We start from the raw sequence: 6,966 nt of genomic DNA on the forward strand, positions 1-6,966 counted from the left end.
CTTCACCTCACTTAAATGTAATATACACGACTGACCCCTACCGGGCCTGGGACGACTGTAGCTGCTGCCCTTTATATAGGGCGACTATCACTCACACACTAAGTCGCGCTCAAATGTTGAGCTCGGCTTCTGGTAGGAGTCGTATCAGACGAGACTTACATAGGTGACCAATGGGAACAGACTCTGCTGCAAGCCTTCTAGCTTCGTTTTACTTAAATGTAAACGCCAAATGAGTGCTGCTGCATACACATAGACAACTAAAATGATCTTCAGTAGTTCTTCAGCTGCATTTATTGGCAGGCCTTCTTTGATAGGCAGACAGGCAGAGAGAGATAGACGGTGAGACATACTGTGAGATAGACAGCGAGACAGACATACGAAAATATAGAGAAGTTAAATCGGATTAGGTTGCTCAAAAATATATACGTATTTATGTATGACATATTGTATATATATATATATATATATATATATATATATATATATATATATACAATATGTCATACATAAATACGTATATATATATATATATATATATATATATATATATATAGCATATGCTAAATAGCATATTAAATCTCTTGAACCTTACCACTCCTACTTTAAGTTTATCTACTTCTCTATGTCCTTCCCCTTATTTCCTTCAATCTCTCTCTTCTTTCCTTCTCTACCACACTATATTTCCTTCTTTTTCGCCTTTTTCTGCCTCATTCTATTCCCTTTTCTCCCTCGTTCTTTTCTCTCAATTTCGCTGTCTCTCTGATTTCTCTCTCCCTCTCCACTTCTGATTCTCCCACACTGTCCATTTCCTGTTGCAATGTGTAACTCAAATCCAAGCTCTTACATACATACATACATACATACATACACACATAGTTTCAATAATCATTTATCAAGTATACGCAGCGTCAAACATAAAAATTCTTCGCATTTGATTTCAGTTCCACAGCACTAAGCCGAAACGTTTCATCTTGCTGGACACTCGATGTCACTTGTCGGTGAAACAATATACTCGCACTCGGACTTTAATTAGTTTTCGCTCAGTGCGTTTGGCTGTTGGCAAATTTGAAATTGAGTATTTCTCACGTTTCCATTGAGTTCATAAATTGCGAATAGTTGTTGTCAGGCAACAAGCAACGCACATTTTTCAATTGAATGCTTTGCGCCAAAAACTTTCGAAAATGTTGGCAATTTATTGAGACAAAGCTGACACTCGATATATATTTAATATATATATATACATTTATATAGAGATTTTTAATTTGGTCGACGGTCTACGGTTACATGTGATATATGAGTGCAAGCGAGTGTCATAACACATACATACAATAAATCGCAAAAAGGCGTCATTAGAAACGGCTGGCCTTTATTTATGTGACCTGTAAGCCAAAAGGCAATCAGACACAGCCTGCGCCAGCCAGTCAGACATTTGGCAAATTTATGCAACAGCCCTCGAGCTGGGCGCTAAATTATTTTTTAATTTCCCTGGGCTGAAGCCTAAGAAAACTTTCTTTTTTATTTTATATCATTTCTTTTTTTTTTTGCTTCTTTCTTGGTTCGAAAACAAGAGGCCAACATAATAATCAAGTCAATAAAAAAGCCATAAAAAACGAAAATATCGCAAAAGGCCAAGGCGCTTGGCATGTCCAAGTCTATTTGTCTAGTTTTGTGTGTGTGTGTGTGGCTATTGTGGCATGCCCAACACATTTACACACACATATACAGAGAACAGGACATGCCATAGACAAATATCAGACAAGTCAAGACAAGACAAGACAAGGGCAATACGCAGAACATGTAGAACGATAAAGCAGGCAATAAAAACCACTGAGCATAATAAAAATTACATTTTATTTTATTTCTGTGTGTTCTGTGGTTATTATTGTTGTTGTTGTTGCTGCTCTTGTTGTTGTTGTTGTTGTTGTTGTTGTTGTCTACAACATTTTTAAATACATAGTCAAAGGCACGCACATCAACAGGCTAAGTTCCTTTGGCAGGCGTCGCCCTCGCCTATGCTCACAAATTACGCCAAGATATTTCTGGCCATAGATTGCGTGGGCAGCAGCAACAACAACAACAACAATAACAACAGGAATACATTGATGCCGCATACTTTGAATAATGTGACCCACGACTCTGGCCAACAAATAATGACTCCCCGGTGTCTCTGTCTGTCTCCGTTAGCCAAGTGACCAAGTACTACGATTACAATTTGTGGACATTTAACTGTTTCTAATAATTATGTAAATGTGTCTCACTGTCGCTGTCGCAGCATCCAACTTTCGTTGCTCATCTCCCTCTCTCCTCCCTCTCTCCCTCTCTCTCTTTCGCTCACTGTCCTCTCTTCGCCCAGCTCAATTATGTGCCGCATATAATCAAGTGGACCCGACCCCATAAAAAGCACTCAACAACTGGGACATTATCAAATTTAATGATGCTTCTTTCTCAGCTGGGAATTGTCAAGACTCCGCCTTCTATCTCTCTCCCTCTCTCCCTTCTCTTACACTGTTTTTTGTTTACTACTTCAACTTGACAAATTGTTAATTATTTCAATTTAATGAACTTTTTATTTCATGTCATTCACATTTCACCTGTTATATATGTATATATGTATTTTCTTAATTTTTTTCTTATATGTATTTATTTAAACAAATATTTATAAACAAGTATTAGTCGTATTAGTTAGTGATGGTTTTTTTTTTTTATTTTAATTTTTTTTTTTTTTTTAATAGTTTTTTACTTATAATATTTATTTATGTAAAATATTATATAAATATATTTATTATTATTTATATTTTGAGGCTTTTTTTTTAGAAATAAAATAGAAAGCCCCAAGAATATTTACTAAAAGCTAAAATAAATTAAATTGAATGGTCTATTTCTTAGTTTAAACTTTAAATTCTTAAATAATTGTCAAATACCATTCACAAAAATTTGTAGTTATAACAAAGAGTGAAATAAATTGAAATTAAATAAATATATGTATATTTATTTAATTTAATTTTTATTTTCATTTCTCTTTCACATTTAAATATTTATGTTATAATTTTGTTTATATTTTTTATATTATAAAATTTTTATTTTATCAGTGAAGAAATTTAAAAAATCAATATTTTTATACCCTGAACCCATTTTTAATGGGAAATCAGGGTATAATGGTTTTGTTTTTTTTAATATTTTTATTTTGTTAAAATTTATATTTATTCAATAAATATTTCTGTCTGCATTGAATTTTTCATTTTTGGGTCTTATTCAATTCAGTTTTGATTGGTTGTGGTAGTAGAACACTCACAGCCCTTAGCATTGGCCCAGTTCTTAGAAAATATTATTTGTATAAAGCTTGAATTTTGTTGGTTTATTTATACTGCAATTTATGTAAACAATAAACATATATATTTTGTTGTCTTCTTCAATACATTTTTTGCCATTGCTGATCCGTCAATGATTCACTCACATTCACATGATTTTCATATAGGAATAGCATCTTTTTCCAATATTTCTTATCACACATTATTAAAGTCTTGGCTCTCTCGGTTGCATAATCTACCATAATGGTTGGAATAATTACACACTCTGTCCCAGAGCGGATGTCGCTCGACCATGCAAATTAAGTGAAAAATTACAAGGCACAAAAAAATAATTATACACTTTGTATGCACTTTGCTCTGCTAGTGTGCGTGACTTTCTCTGTGTGTGTGTGTATGCAGGTTAGTTAGTATGCGGAGGTCACACAATGCCATTTGCGCTTGCATAATTATAAAATTACTTGCCGCCAAGTGGCAAACAACGCGCACTTCCTTAGCTCATTCTTTTGTGATTCGCACTCCAGAGTTTATATAGGGATAGAGCTTAATAGAAGTACATAAATATATATAAAAGTGTTGGATATAATTTTTGTATTTTCTTGGTAAAAATTATTCTCTGAATATCTTTGGAAATGTTTCAACAAAAGGTTAGAAGATTGGAGCTTGAGCGGATTCTTTGATATATAGGGAAGACTTGAGTTAAAATATAGTTTATGTGAATAAAAGTATGTACAAATATTTCTTCGAATTGCACCTTCTATTCAAATTGGATTAAACAGATATACTAGAGACTAGCTATTGGTTGTTAGTCGACTTATGCGCTTGCATGTTTACGACCTAAGTAGCTATATTTTACGTGCACTAAGGATGTGCTTACGTGTGAAGTTCATTAACAGCCGTCAGGTGATCAACTGCATTGCATGATTTTTCAATGGTTTCAATGGGCCGACCTGCTGTGCCACTTGACACTTGACTGGAGGAGGAATCAGAAAGGCAGCGAGAACGATGGGGTGTGGCAGGGGAGTGAGGTGGGGTACAGAAACTGGGCAAGGGATTGCTTTTATGGGCTGGCACTTGGCCTCCAACAATACCAAATGCCGGCGGCTGGATGTCCTATTCGACTGCAGCGAGCCATAAAATTATTATGCAAATACGTGGAACGAGGGGGGCGCAAGTGGGGCGGGCAGCACAAGGGGTGCGCACATTAGACGCACAAGCCGTTAATATGCAAATGCAAAGGGGCTCATTCATAAAAAAAAAGAAGTGCTAGTCGACTTTTTTTTTTTTTTTGCCTCCACTTAAAGCCTGGCGACGGGGTGCTTGCTGGCCATTCACTTCGCTGGTCTTGAAAGCTGGCCAGCGGAAAGGAAACACAATGAAGTCTTTTTTCTCTCTCTCTCTGGCATGGCATGTGCATAGTTTGTAAGACTAATGAGCGGTCCAACTAGGGGGGACTGCCATTAAGATGTTGCGAGCGAAAGCAATGTGGGGGCCAAAGTCTACAAGTTGCAAGCAGCTACAAAGCTAGCTGAGGGCGCACTTCTAATAGATTTTACATGGGCTAAGTTGTGAAGATAAGAGAGAAATTTGCACTGTATTTCAATTGAACGTACTGATAAGGCTTGTGGCTAGGCTTCAGGTGGTATGGAATGCGGATGCCCGACTTGAATGCGCTGCTTGACTTGTGCGAAGCCCCTCCAGAATTCCATTGAAACTTCCTTTCAATTTAAAGCCAGTATAGAAATCACAAGTTAACTAAGTTTAGAATTTTTTAATTGAATTGAATCATTAATTGAAAAATCAATAAATTATTATACAATTTCAATAAAAATCATTCCATATATCTTAAATATTTGAGTCAACATAAAATAGCTTTATTTTTATTTTTTGGAATTCCTACTACAAAATCTGCACAATTAGAAACTAAGAAACTCATTAAAAGTTAATATAAGAAATTCTCTTCTTTGTAAATTTTTTTTTTTTTTTTGTAAATTGATTTTTGTCATGACTCCCGTCCGGTCAGAGCTCAAGTGTTGCTAGATTGAATAATTACCCAGTGCGGAAATTGTATCTCTCAAATTGTGAGCTTCGAGCGGCAAGGACAACTAACTAACTAAATAAGCTGGAAAAAGGCCGCGTGCCGGGCGCAAAAAACCGCCAGCCATGAATAAATTTTGGCAGCTCGGTTATCAGTCAAGTTAAGTTATATATACGTACATAAAGTATAAGCCTGTTTGGGCCAGCCTCGCCCTCGCCCTCGTCTTCGGCCCCTTCTCAAAATACTTAAACCAAAGGCGCTTGTAATCTTAATTATATATTACAAAGTGTTGCGGCTGCTGTGGAGAAATCGAGGGTGTTTGGAGTAGGAGTTGTTTTGTCGTCAAAAGTAAGCAGGAAATGAATGAATTTTTCAGTGGCATAATCCGGCGATGTGCCAATGTGTGTTTGCCACGCCCAACCGCATAGCCGCCCACAAGCTAAGTCCTCAACACAGCCCACAGTTCCCCTCTTGCGTTTCGTCATAAAATATATTGTCTGGTGAGAAACGAAAAACTTTTCAATGCTCTGTGCTCTGTGGCCCGCATAAAGCACAAGAAGAAGAAGAAGACGAAGAAGAACGAAGCAGACAACGGGAGAAGACAAACCGGCAGAGCCAGCATCACATCTTCCCATCTTGCCACCTCCCATTGCCCCCCACCACCCACTTCGGCCACTCTGTTAGTGTAAGACATTGAAGTGTATAAGAATAAGTGTTGGGATTAGGCGCTTGACTTGAAAATTTTATAAAACAAAATTTTTGCATAAGCTCTGGGCGATGGCTCGAGCTCCACAGCTACCCAGCCCCAAAAGTCTCAACAGCCCCAACAGCTCCACAGCTCCACGGGGGCCGCCTGCCTGTCCCCCTGTGGTTGCGACAGCTAAGCGCGTTAGCAGCTCAAGGATTTAATGGAAAATCGCGCGTCCTTGCTTTTGGCTCGCAATGGGGCTAACGGGCTAACGGGCTAACGGGCTAGCGGGCAAACGGGGTAAATCACGCATTTAATTCCAAAACATTTAACAGTTTTTGGCTCTTATCTAATATTTTACAAACCATTTATATGATGATTAGCGCAAAGTGACTGCGGCATTTGCCTTCGTCCACAGTGCCAGCGAAAAAATATGAGCTCGGAATGTTCTAGTCGGGCGTGTCCAACTAGGAGATGCCCTGACTAACAATATGATGAGCTGCTATTGTGAATACTTAATGCAAATACATATAGGTGTGTTGCTTCTTTTTGAGTTAGAGCAATTCCATGAAGTGAAAGGCAAAATAGAAACTTTGATTCCTTGAGATTTGATTCCTCTAAGATTATTCAAGCTAGCTTCATATAACTAAGGTTTGATATCTAACTCGATCGATCGTATGTTGGAGATGGAATTTATAAATGAAACTTGAATTGAGCTTTTAAAGGGGTCTAAAAAACTAAATTTAAAGATGAATAAAAATAGCATTCTCTAGCTCTTGTAGTCTATATACATATGTGCTTTAGGCTTCATCTTCTTTTGCTAATCACACATATATCTAATGAAACGAATATACCTTATGTATGCAAAGCCAATGCAAATCAGAGAGTTAAATCAAGTTTAAAAAGTGGCTGCCTTGAGTGAAAAATGGTAAACA

Source organism: Drosophila arizonae, chromosome 3 (assembly GCF_054131065.1).
Source record: "Drosophila arizonae isolate 15081-1271.41 chromosome 3, UAZ_ARI_1.0, whole genome shotgun sequence".
Lineage (NCBI taxonomy): Eukaryota > Metazoa > Arthropoda > Insecta > Diptera > Drosophilidae > Drosophila > Drosophila arizonae.